We start from the raw sequence: 13266 nt of genomic DNA, 5'->3' as shown, positions 1-13266 counted from the left end.
TTAAAGGAGCAGAGATGAAGGTCACCAGTTCAGTCCCTCTGGTGCTCCACAAAGATGCCCATGTGTTACTTTTCATGAAATGTCACCATGAACCCACTCCTTAACCTGTTCCTCGTGGCTCACCGTTCTTTCCTATTCTCTTTGTGGATGCTCTAAATGTGTAATCCTGAGCCAGTAGAAGCCTCAGCATGTTGTCCCCCTTTGCCTTTTCTTTCAATCCAGCCATGTGAACACAACGATCCAGATTTCAGTGTGTACAGGCAGGCTGTCTCTCCCATGTGCCCATTTGCCTACTCTCACTCACACAGGCAGGTACCCAGAGACAACAGACGCAGACACAATCACAGGCGCTCAAAGGGAACCCCCCAACAACCACAAATATAATCACAAACACACATGCACAGGGAGATACACAGACACAAACACATACACTAACACATGCACACACACACGCACAAACTCATAGACACACATGCACACACACACACACAAATCCTCACACAGGCACAGGGTTGTGGGCCCAAGCATTCTCCCACACAGATGCACACACACATGCGTCGCCACAGGCACGAGACTGCCCACGAACTCTCCCATAAAGGCTGTCTGTCGGCCACAGGCAATGGGTTATGGGTGAGGATTCGTGGCTCCAGGCCTGGGTCACTATACTGTTGATTGGGCAACTAGGGCCTTCTCCTGCCAATGAATGTGGAAGTCTGTTATCAGATAAGCCCCAGCAGCCAGTGTGAAACTGGAGCCCCCTGGGTCAACCTGTTTAAAAAGGGACCACACTTTGGGTAGAGGCAGAGAGTCCCCTTGGGACCCTTGGCCCTCTGTGATGCCATGGGAATCTGTGTTGCATGGTGGCCTTCACCAGCTCCCCTAAACCACCCTCCTGTCACCCCATTCCCCCTCACACCCCATGTGAAAGCCAGGGCAGCCTGCACAGAGTCCAACTTGAGTCAGTTGCTGAGTATCCCCTCTGAAGGAGACTCCTGCCACATGCCTTGTGACTGCCTGTTGAGTCATTCGCCCGTTTTGGTGACCTCCATGTGCCAGCCCAAGGTGGTAAACTCTACCTGGAGCTCCTGGGAGCTCCTACCTGGAGCCCTGGGAGAGCCACCAGTCCTGCAGCAAAACCTTGGTTAATTCAACTGGGTGACCAGCACCTTGTCCTGGGGCGGCAGCCCCATGATCCCAGTCTTCCTGTGGTTTCCCAGTGGCCATGATTACGTATCATTTGTCTTCTATTTTTCTGCATGTGCATGAGCCATGAAACCTGGAGAGCGCCAAAGGAAAAGCAAAGGCTGGCTGCATAAAGAGGATTCCCGCAGTGTCTCGGGCCTACTGGTCCTAGGTCATAGGGTCCCTTAAGTTTGGTGGTCAACCTGAGACCAGGTGGCTGGTTCCCTTTTGTCCTCCCTGTCTTTTTTTGTTTCTCTTTCCCTTTTCTTTTTTCACATTGGAAAGGGTGGAGGCTGTCGGACTGCAGGGGCAGAGTTAAGCTTGTAGTTCGTGTTTGTAGAGCCATACTGCCATCGAGCGGAATCTGTTTCTGGAAACTGGAGGCAGCTGGGCACTAGTGCTGGAGAAATCCCGGGAGCACGAAAGAGATGGTGGCGGCGTGGGGCCCCCAGGCTGAAGCCGGACGAGAGAGGAACTCCTGGCTGGCCCTTTGCCTTTTCTCATTACCAGGATGGCGCCCGGGCTCCACAGCCCTCTCCGAAAAAAGGGCAGGAAGGGGCGGCCCTCCATGGGTTCCCCTGTCCATCTCCAGGAATTGCCGGGCAGGAGTCGTCCCGCGCACAGCACCCCAAAGCTCCTTGGTTCACTGGGAGGACAGGGGACCTCTGGCCCCAGCGTGATTCCAGGCAAGGGCACCCCAGAACTCCCCACAAAAGAGACCCGTGTAAGCGACCCCAGTCTCAGCCGTCACTAGTCAGTGGCTTCCCTTAAGCCCACCTCAAGATGGCTGCCGGGGCACCTCCGCCGCCTGAGCTGACTGGTCTTGGGGCTGCCTGGCTGCTCTGTCCCTGGGCCTCTAGATTAGCTGCTTCTCCATGGGGTCCAAATGGCAGGCAGACTTCCTTCAAGGGCTCGGAACCGCGAAGGGGGAAACCCTGGCTTAGTCAGAGTCCACCCAACCCGACATATTCTCGCTGGAGTCTGTGCCTGTCAGAAGGCAAGTGTTCCTGCAGCCTGTCGTGTTCAGAAACAACTGCCTCTGGATGGCAGTGTGGCTCCAGAAATGGCAGTCACTTATTTCCCTTGCCTTTCTCTTTCTCCTTTTGCTTCCGACAAAACAAAACAAACAACAATCAAATAAAATAAAACAAAAAGAAAAGAAACAAAGAAACCGGCCAAGGAGCACTCACCTCACCTACAGCAGGACTCCCCACCTACGTGGTCTCTTTGGGGAAACCCGCAACAATCGAAAGGCTCTCTGCCTCCTTCCCTCTGGATTCTGGGGCAGTGGTCCCAGTGAATTAGAGGAGCCTATCCTCAAGAAATCCCACCCTTGGGACTGTGGCATGGTGGGGATAGGTCATACTGGGGGCAGTGTGAAGGTACAGTGGAAGGGGTGTGTGAGTGCGTGGGCTGCTTGTGGGCCACTGCTGATTACTTCTCTGAATTTGCACAAGCCTCATAAGGAGACCAGGCTGCCTGCTTGTGCGCAGCACACTTGTCAATAGGCAGCACACTCTTTCTTGGGGAAGGGACAAAAGCTTGGATCAAAGCAGCCAGGTCCAACAGGTGTCCATAGATTGTTGACCCTTCTAGCAGAAGGGAGTCGGGCAGGGTGTCTGTATTCTCTGATGGTAGTTTGTATTTCTGTGGGATCAGTGGTGATATCCCCTTTATCATTTTTTTATTGCATCTATTTGATTCTTCTCTCTTTTCTTCATTAGGCTGGCTAGCAGTCTATTTTTTTGATCTTTTCAAAAACCGGCTCTTGGATGCATTGATTATTTTTTGACGGATTTTTCCTGTCTCTGTATTCTTCAGTTCTGATCTGATCCTAGTTATTTCTTGCCTTCTGCTAGATTTTGAATTTGTTTGCTTCTGCTTCTCTGTTTCTTTTAAATGTGATGTTATGGTGTTGATTTTAGATCTCTCCTGCTTTCTCTTGTGGGCATTTAGTGCTATAAATTTCCCTCTACACACTGCTTTAAACGTGTCCCTGGGATTCTGGTACGTTGTGTCTTTGTTTTCATTAGTTCAAAGAACATCTTTATTTCTGCTTTCATTTCATTATTTACCAAGTAGTTATTCAGATGCAGATTGTTCTGTTTTCATGTAGTTGTACAGTTTTGAGTGAGTTTCTTAATCCTGAGTTATAATTTAATTCACTGTGGTCTTAGAGACTATTTGTTATAGTTTCCATTTTGCATTTGCTGAGGAGTGTTTTACTTCCAACTGTGTGGTCAGTTTTAGAATAAGTGCAATGTGCTGCTGAGAAGAATGTATATTCCATTGATTTGAGGTGGAGAGTTCTGTAGATGTCTATTAAGTTCACTTGGTCCAGAGCTGAGTTCAAGTCCTGGATATCCTTGTAAATTTTCTTTCTCATTGATCTGTCTAATACTGACAGTGGGGTGTTAAAGTCTCCCACTATTTTTGTGTGGGAGTGTAAGTCTCTTTGTAGGTCTCTAAGAACTTGCTTTATGAATCTTGGTGCTCCTGTATTGGGTGCACATATATTTAGTATAGTTAGCTCTTCTTGTTGCATTGATTTCTTTACCATTATGTAATGTCCTTCTTTGTCTCTTTTGATCTTTGCTCATGTAAACTCTGTCTTATCAGAGACTAGGATTGCTTTTTTTTTGCTTTTTTTCCCCTGCTTTATTTTGCTTTCCATTTGCTTCGTAAATATTCCTCCATCCTTTTATGTTGAGCCTATGTGTGTCTTTGCACATGGGATGGGTCTCCTGAATACAGCACAGCAATGGGTCCTGACTCTTTATCCAATTTGCCAGTCTGCGTCTTTTCTTTGGGGCATTTAGCCCGTTTTCATTTAAGGTTAATATTATTGTGTGTGCATTTAATCCTGTCATTATGATGCTAGCTGGTTATTTTGCCTGTTAATTGATGCAGTTTCTTCAGCATGTTGATAGTCTTTACAATTTAACATTTTTTTGCAGTGGCTGGTACTGGTTGATCCTTTCCATGTTTCGTGCTTCCTTCAGGAGCTCTTGTAAGGCAGGCCTGGTGGTGACAAAATCTCTCAGCATTTGCTTGTCTGTAAAGGATTTTATTTCTCCTTTGCTTATGAAACTTAGTTTGGCTGAATATGAAATTTTGGGTTGAAAATTCTTTTCTTTAAGAAAGTTGAATATTGGCCCCACTCTTTTCTGGCTTGTAGGATTTCTCCCGAGAGATCTGCTATTATTCTGATTGTCTTCCCTTTGTGGCTAACCCAACCTTTCTCTCTGTCTGCCCTTAATATTTTTTCCTTCATTTCAACCTTGGTGAATCTGATGATTATGTGTCTTGGGGTTGCTCTTCTCAAGGAGTATCTTTTTGGTGTTTTCTGTATTTTCTGAATATGAATGTTCGCCTGCCTTGTTAGGTTGGGGAAGTTATCCTGGGTAATATCGTGAAGAATCTTTTCCAACTTGGTTCCATTCTCCCTGTCACTTTCAGGTGCACAAATCAAATGAAGTTTTGGTCTTTTCACATAGTCCCATATTTCTTGGAGGCTTTGCTCGTTTCTTTGGTCTCTTTTTTCTCTAATTTTGTCTTCTTGCTTTATTTCATTGAGTTGATCTTCAATCTGTGATATCCTTTCTTCTGCTTGATTGATTCAGCTATTTATACCTGTGTATGCTTCACAAAGTTCTCCTGCTGTGTTTTTCAGTGCCATTAGGTCCTTTATCTTCCTCTCTAAACTGGTTATTCTAGTTAGCAATTCATGTAATCTTTTTTCATCTAAACCAGCTTCCTTGCATTGGGATAGAACATGTTCCTTTAGCTTGGAGGAGTTTGTTATTACTCACCTTTTCTTTTCTTTTTTTTTTTTTTTTGAGATGGAGTCTCGCTCTGTCGCCCAGGCTGGAGTGCAGTGACCAGATCTCAGCTCACCGCAAGCTCTGCCTCCCGGGTTTACTCCATTCTCCTGCCTCAGCCTCCCGAGTAGCTGGGACTACAGGCGCCCGCCACCTCACCCGGCTAGTTTTTTGTATTTTTTAGTAGAGACGGGGTTTCACCGTGTTAGCCAGGATGGTCTCGATCTCCTGACCTCGTGGTCCACCCGTCTCGGCCTCCCAAAGTGCTGGGATTACAGGCTTGAGCCACTGTGCCCGGCCTTACTCACCTTTTCAAGTCACTTCTGTTAATTTTTCCAAATCATTCTCAGTTTTGTTCCTTTGCTGGCAAGGAGTTGTGATTCTTTGGAGGAGAAGAAATGTTCTGGTTTTTGGAATTTTCAGCATTTTTGTGCTGGTTTCTCCCTGTCCTCACGGATTTATCTACCTTTGGTCTTTGAAGTTGGTGACCATCAGCTGAGGTCTCTGATTGAATGTCCTTTTTGTTGATGTTGATACTATTCCTTTATGTTTGTTAGTTTTTCTTCTAACAATCTGGCCCCTCTGCTGCAGGTCTGCTGGAATTTTCTGGAGGTCCACTCCAGACCCTGTTTGCCTGGCTATCACTAGTGGAGGCTGCAGACCAGCAAAGATTGCTGCCTGTTCTTTCCTCTGGAACCTTTGTCCCAAAAGGACACCTGCCAGATGCCAGCCAGAGCTCTTCTGTATGAGGTATCTGTCGGCGCCTGCTGGGAAGTGTCTCCCAGTCAGGATACACGAGTGTCAGGGACTCACTTGAGGAGCCAGTCTGTCCGTTATCAGAGCTTGAATGTTGTGATGGGAGATCTGCTGCTCTAGTCAGAAGTACCAGGCAGGGATGTTTACGTCTGCTGAAGCTGCACCCCCAACCGCCCCTTCCCCCAGGTGCTCTGTCCCAAGGAGGTGGGGTTTTATTTATAAGTCCCTGACTGTGGCTGCTGCCTTTCTTTCAGAGATGCCCTGTGCAGAAAGGAGGGAATCTGGAGAGGCAGGTTGGCTGCAGTGGCCTTGCTGAGCTGCGGTGGGCTCCACCCAGTTCAAACTTCCTGGCAGCTTTGTTTACACTGTGAGGGTAAAACCGTCTACTTAAGCCTCAGCAATGGCAGATGCCCCTCCCCCCACCAAGCTCCAGCATCCCAAGTCAAACTCAGACTGGTGTGCTAGCAGCGAGAATTTCAAGCCAGTAGATCTTAGCTTGCTGGGTTCCATGGGGTTGGGACCCGCCGAGCCAGACCAGTTGGCCCCCTGGCTTCAGCCTCCTTTCCAGGGGAGTGAATGGTTTTGTCTGACTGGACTTCTGGGTGCCACTGGCGTATGGAAAAAAAAAAAAAAACACTTCTGTGGCTAGCTTGGTGTCTGCCCAAATGGCCATCCAGGTTTGTGCTGGAAACCCAGGGTCCTGGTGGCATGGGTACCGGAGTGTATCTCCTGGTCTGCGGGTTGTGAAGACCATGGGAAAAGTGCAGTATCTGGGCTGGAGTGCATGGTACAGTCCCTAATGGCTTCCCTTGGCTAGAAGAGGGAATTCCCTGACGCCTTGCACTTCCCTGGTGAGGTGACACCCCCACCCTGCTTTGGCTCACCCTCCTTAGGCTGCACCCACAGTCCAACCAGTCCCAGTGAGATGAAGCTGGTACCTCAGTTTGAAATGCAGAAATCACCCATCTTCTGCGTTGATCTCGCTGGGAGCTGCAGACTGGAGCTGTTCCTATTCCGCCATCTTGCCAGCCTCCCACTTTTTTTTATCTTCACTGTCTTTACTTTTAGTCCACTTGTGGTTTGGGGAGGGTTGAATGGGCACGGACACATCACCAGGGAGAACATGCTTACTTTTCCTAAGAAAATTAGATGGACCCTGTCTGACCCCTGAAGTGCATAATCAGAATCTCCCTCCTCTTTCTGCCCTCTCTCCCTATTTGCCATAGGTGGCTGATTACCTCTTTTTTGGGGGGTCTGGTTTCTCCCCTTTTTCATCTCTCCTCCCATGTCCAGGGTCCTTCCCTACCTTGGCCTTGTGTACTAGGGACTTGGTGGCCACTTGAAGTGTGCTGATGACATTCAAAGGGCAAGATTTTGCCTGCACCTTTGTTCTCTTTTGCTCCTGCAGGCCTACTTGTGGATCAGAGCCCTTGATCCCACTCAGAAAGGACCCCATCGATGAGAAGCTTTTCAGTGGTGTGTCTTTTCACCTGGATGTCACTCGTGTTTCTTTGCCACTTGTTGTGTATGTCATCATGCAGTGATACACCCCTGAACTAGATCCTTCAGGACAGCTGTGGTGGCATGAAGCTGCCACTTGTTCTTTTTCTCCTTCTATTTCTTTGTTCTTCTTCTTCCTTTTTCCTTTCACTTTCAGCTCTCTGCGGGACAAATGTTCTATCCAGACTGCTGCTTCTTCTGCTCATTGGTGATGGGTGTGTCCCCTTGCAGCACCAGGCCTGGAGGGAGGCTTCCCTTTCATTCTTAAAGGAGCAGAGATGAAAGTCACCAGTTCAGTTTCTCTGGTGAACAATGAGAACAGTTGGACACAGGGTGGGGAACATCACACACCGAGGCCTGTTGTGGGGTAGGGGTAGGGGGGAGGGATAGCATTAGGAGATATACCTAATGTAAATGACGAGTTAACGGGTGCAGCACACCAACATGGCACATGTATACATATGTAACAAATCTACACGTTGTGCACATGTACCCTAGAACTTAAAGTATTAAATAAAAAAAAAAGAGAGAGAGAGAGCCACCCAGGTGTTACTTTTAAGTTCAATATCATTGTGAATTCATGAATTTTCCAGTACCTCTTGGCTCGTTGTTTGTCCCCATTCTCCTTGTGGACTCTGTAAATGTCCAATCCTGAGCCAGTGGGAGCCTTGGCAAGTTGTGTCCTGTTGCCTTTCTTTCCAGTCCAGCCATGTGAACACAACAACGATTCACATTTCAGTGTGTACAGGCAGGCTGTCTCTGCCACGTGCCCATTTGCCCACTCTCACTCATACAGGCAGACGCCCACAGACCACAGACAGAGACACACACACACGCACTCTGAAGGGACTCCACACCCCGAAATGTAACCACAAACACACAAGCAGAGACACAAGAAACCTCACACGGGGCACAAGGGTGTGGGCCCAAGTGTTCCCCCACACAGACATGCACGTAAACATACCACCACTGGCATAAGACTGCCCACAAACTCTCCCATACAGGCTCTGAATCACCACTTGCGATGGGCATGCTTTTCTGTCTCCAAGACTGGGTCATCATGCCATTGATGGGGTAACTTGGGCCTTCCTTTGAGAATGAATGCAGGAAGTCTGTTATCAGATAGGCCCCAGCAGTGGGTGTGAAACTGGAGCTTCCTTGGTCAAACTGCTTAAAAACTTACACTCAGAAAGGATCCCATTGTCACAAAGCTTCTTGGTTGTGTGTTTTCTCGTGGGGATGTCACTGGTGTCTCTTTGCCACTCCTGTTCATTGTCATTGCTTCTTCTCAGTCTGATTCTTTTGTCTTTCTTTTTTTGTTTTTCTTTTTTTACGTTCACTGCTTTACATTGATCTTAACATAATTGGTATCAGTTTCAGTTTTTTTCTTTCGTGTTTTTCAATTTCTTCTTTTACTTTTTTATTTAGTACTTTCAGATTGTAATTGATTTTTGTATTTTCTTTCTATCATTTTTTCTGGACCAAAGGTAGTCATTTTAGGTGATGAATTTTTCTTCCCAGTGGTGGATTCATAGTGATATTTTATCTTCTTTTAATTTCATGGTTTTTGAGTCTTTTTTTATTGAGTTGTTTTTTAGTGGTTACTGAATGGCTTTATTGAGTGTTATATGAAATATTTTTCTCCATTTATTTTACTCTAACTTTTTTTTCATGGCTTTTCAGGGCATTTAAGGAACTTAGTTTTATTAAAGTTGATTATGTATCAATGAGGGATTATTAAGTTGTTATTTTGGAAAGATCATTTCTCTTTTGCATTGTATGTTTTAATTTTCTTTTGCTTATTGTTTAAGTGACCCAAGTTATGAACCACATTATTATTATTATTATCTTTTTGAGAAGGAGTCTCACTCTATTGCCCAGGCTGGAGTGCAGTAGTGTGACCTCGACTCACTGCAACCTCTACCTCCCAGGTTCAACCGATTCTCCTGCGTCAGGCTCCTGAGTAGCTGGGACTACAGGTGCATGCCACCATGTCCAGCTGATTTTTTTTGTACTTTTAGTAGAGATGGGGCTTTACCATGTTGGCCAGGATGGCCTCCATCTCTTCACCTCGTGATCTGCTCACCTCAGCCTCCCAAAGTGCTGGGATTGCAGGCGTGAACCACTGCAAGCGGCGAACCACATCTTTTCTTTTGCTGTTCACCTTAGACTCTTGATCATATTTTGGGGTATTTCTTTTTTTTTAATTTGATCAAATGTGATAGTAAGAAATGTCATATTTTATGTGTCATTAATAGCTAATAGAGAATATATTTTTGTAATATATATTTAACCTTTACCTCATTCTATAATACTTTTTATATTTCTGTCTTATCTTATACACAATTTTTACTACATTGAGAAATTTATTCTTAAAGTAGTGATAAATCAACTCATTTTAATATAAATTCATGATTTTATAGATTATATGACTTGGCTTAAATAGATCTTTCTGAGAAATCAGGAAAGTTTGAAAATCATCAATAAATTATGCTTTGATAATGAAAATATTTTAATAAAAATGCTAAAAACACTTAATTTTAAACCAAAACACAGTATAGCATCTGGTAAAGAGATTTAAACCTATGTTGCAAAGATTATTAAAATCATTCATATACAATGACCCTTTATAGAGATTCATTTAAATGAAATTTTATTTTTCTGCATCAAAATGAGGAGATAATCATGACTAAGAAATTTTGGATTACTAAATTCTTAAAAAATTGTCCACTTTTATAATTCTATTAAGGTACAATAAATCAAACATATGCCATATTTTCTTTATCTTTTGTAGAAATTTAAAGTATGACAACATGCTCCTGTTATGATTGGTGTTTGAAAAATTGTTTACTACAACATTTGAAATAGTAATCCACAAACTGTTTAACTTTTTTATTATACCAGCTGAGAATATATTTGCATAGTTGTGAAAACAATTGGAAACTGTCTCAGTTCTGTTCATTTTGAGAAATACTATGTTTTGGTGGACCCATCTGGTGGAATTTTGTGCAGATATTTTAAAAATATTTAAGTTTATGTGGTTACTATGAGATATTATTAAATAAATAAAACATGTCTGGAGTAATGTGTATAATACAAACTTATTTTGTGTAACAACACACAGAAAGAGTTACATGTTGGTAAGTATATATGTCTTTGATTGGTTATGGAAAAAATTATTAGGCATTTATTCCATACTTTTAACATCTTTTAACTTCCACAGATTTAGAATTGTTTTTCTGGAAGAAATTGTTAATTTTCTCTTTTATACATTTTATATTGTTTTCCTCATTTTAATACCTTTGTATTATATTTCTAAATACAATTTTCTTTTATAAAACATGCAAACTTTATATGAAGAAAAACATCATAAGTAAACTTAAAGACTATTTATATACAGTATGGTTCCATTTAAAAGATAGTTAATGGATGTCATTAATTCCTAGAATATATAATACACTTTTTTATGTTAATACAGAAACAAAGCCTGATAGAAATATAGTCAAAGAACAGGCAATTCATAGAAGACAAAAAATATATGGCCAATAATAATAATAAATATAGTTGACTTTAATATTAGGTCATCATATTTGCCACAATCGAAAGTCTCCAGAATTCTCAGTTTTAGAAAGGATTTGGTTAAATATCTATACTCTATAAAATTATACACTTCTAAAGTATTTTATCTGTATCATAATTTTAATGTTTGTAAGTTTTGACTTGTGTTTTATTTGTAGAATATATGGAAATAATTCTACAGATGAACAAATTGGCTTTATTGTTTGTAATAAAAATGTTGCAATCATATTAAATGTCTTTCAACAGAATGATTTTAAAATTATACTGTAATACAATGCAATATTTTGAAACCATTGAAATATTGAGACTGATCTATTTTTATATTAAAAATTATTAAGACATTTATAAAAATAAAAACAAATTGCAGAAGTGCATGCTAGGATGATCTAATTTATATTATAAACTCCAAATCTAAATTATTATATAATTATAAATACTATGTATGTGTACATTTAAATAGAAATAAAAAGGTCTAGAAAGAAGTGATACCTATGTTTTCTTATGGAAATAGGAGAAAGACTGAGGAATGGTAAAAGTTCAGCAGTAAGAAGAATTCTGTCTATGTTGTTTGAATTATATACAGTTAGATTTTATTCATGTATTTATTCATGTATTATTTGTGTAAATAAATAAATATAAAATTTCCAAGGAATATAGCAGTTTGTCAAGGGGCTATGAGGGAACAATAAGCCTGACTGATCAGTTTTGGAAGCCTAATAAAACACGAGTAACAGCAGTAGACATCCCTGTACTTTTTGGGGGAGAAATATGCCTAGGATAATAGAAACATCTAGTCCACCTAACACATAAATTATTTTGCATTCAAATACATTAGATACCAACAAGATGCAGGTTATCAGCATTGTATGCCTTTGATTTAATATTTATTAAGCACTCATCGAATAATTTTGCATTCTCTTTAACCTGCTTAATAGGGAAAGTGAGGTGTTTTCTGTTCAACAGACATATCTGACCTGTATGATCATGGAATTTCTCATTATAAGTCAATAAACTTTTGTTCTCTTTCTGTATCTTTCAGTCTTATGAACAAGCATGATTTCACTTCCTGAATTTCGATGAATTATAAGACATGGGCAAGATCGGGTTGTAAGACCTCTGCGATTTAAGGCCATGGCCTGGATCATGGTGAACTTACCAAAGCAAATAATGCCTGTGAGATGGTCCTGCAGCAGCCAACCAGTGCGATCTTTTGGTGACATCCAGTTCTTGTTGTATAACTTTATATTCCTATAAATCCATTAAGGCCCCAATAAAGTTTGTCTCTAAGTGCTGTGTTAGATCTATATGACTACATGTAGTAAATTGTGAAATTTAAGTAACTATTTTATAAGAACTCCATATATATAAAGCTTTACTAAAATTGGTGTTGAAATATGACCTTCTTCCTACATTTATTCATTTATTTATGTCTATTTGTTCATTTATTTCAGTGAAAAATACAAGAAAAGAGAGGAAGGTCAAATCCAAGAAAAGAATTAAGTTTCCAGTACACTTTCTTTACCTTGCTGTCAATTTTTTCATGGAATCTACATCTTTTTATGCTAATCCTCATCATATTATTTTACATCTTAACTATTTTTTTCTTACTAAAATGGTTAGTGGTCTTGTTTTTTTATAATTTTCTACTTTCCTTCTAAAATGCTTAGTATTGAACAAATAGAATATCCTAATTAAAAACAGTAATAAATATTATGGTGAAAAAATACAAGTAAATTGGAAAAACATTAGATAGCAGCTTTCAATATTTCATATAGTTCATAAATTTTTCAGGAATTAGAGGGTTATAGAAAAAAATTTATAGACTATAATAATTACCAGGGATATAAAAAATAAAACTTCTACCTCCGAATTGTAATAAAAGATAAACAGATTCAAAAGCATATATTATATCTGAAAATGTCAGATAAACTTGGCCTATAAATTAAAATATAATAATACAATTTGTTCAAATAAGTAATTAAAGCTGACATTATAAAATGAATATTTAGGGAGATTGTGAAACCTGAATATTTTACACAGTCCTCTGAAATTAGTCCCTAGTGTCAGAATTAAAGAATCTGAAAAATCACAAATGGAGGTATGGTGACATTTACGTATATTCTAGAGTTATGTTATGCACACTTAATAAATTATAGACAATTATTTTAAAGATAGTATAATATTACTAATCACACATTAGAGTTTTAAAACTTTTGAGCCAGCGTGAACATCACAAACAGTAATCACAGACTTCTTTAAACTGACATCTGGTGAAAGGCATTTTATGCATCAGAAGGCATAGTATTATAAAGATGATGACACTCTTCAAAATAATCAAAATATTCAATGAAATCCTCATCAAAAATAAGGTTGTCTACTTTGAAGAAATTTATAACCTGATTCTAAAGTTCATATGAAAATGTAATGG

At 41.0% G+C, this 13266-nt stretch overlaps 1 protein-coding gene across 2 annotated transcripts in view; it reads left to right on the top strand.

Moving 5' to 3' along the window:
* Positions 1–12927, top strand: part of NBDY (negative regulator of P-body association) — a 79055-nt gene extending 66128 nt beyond the window's left edge. Inside the window, exon 3 of one of the 2 annotated variants that reach the window (XR_003117585.1) lies at positions 11878–12236. The gene's annotated coding sequence lies outside the window, so the exon portion shown is untranslated. Of the gene's footprint in view, positions 1–11877 lie in introns of both variants that reach the window. The other variant, XM_025373177.1, reaches the window with a different exon arrangement.
* The last annotated feature ends 339 nt before the right edge of the window (positions 12928–13266 follow it).

The sequence above is a fragment of the Theropithecus gelada genome, chromosome X, assembly GCF_003255815.1.
Source record: "Theropithecus gelada isolate Dixy chromosome X, Tgel_1.0, whole genome shotgun sequence".
NCBI classification, from domain to species: Eukaryota; Metazoa; Chordata; class Mammalia; order Primates; family Cercopithecidae; genus Theropithecus; species Theropithecus gelada.
This window is presented reverse-complemented; position numbering and strand designations above follow the sequence as displayed.